Raw genomic sequence first — 399 nt, forward strand, 5'->3', positions numbered from 1 at the left:
CCTGGTATTTATAAAGAGTATGTGCTGTGTGATTTGTGTTATAATACTGGCTGGTATTTATAAAGAGTATGTGCTGTGTGATTTGTGTTATAATACTGGCTGGTATTTATAAAGAGCACGTGCTGTGTGATTTGTGTTATAACACTGGTTGGTATTTATAAAGAGTATGTGCTATGTGATTTGTGTTATAATACTGGCTGGTATTTATAAGGAGCATGTGCTGTGTGATTTGTGTTATAATACTGGCTGGGATTTATAAAGAGCATGTGTTATAATACTGGTTGGTATTTATAAAGAGTATGTGCTATGTGATTTGTGTTATAATACTGGCTGGTATTTATAAAGAGTATGTGCTGTGTGATTTGTGTTATAATACTGGTTGGTATTTATAAAGAGCAT

Source organism: Octopus bimaculoides, chromosome 10 (genome assembly GCF_001194135.2).
Source record: "Octopus bimaculoides isolate UCB-OBI-ISO-001 chromosome 10, ASM119413v2, whole genome shotgun sequence".
Lineage (NCBI taxonomy): Eukaryota > Metazoa > Mollusca > Cephalopoda > Octopoda > Octopodidae > Octopus > Octopus bimaculoides.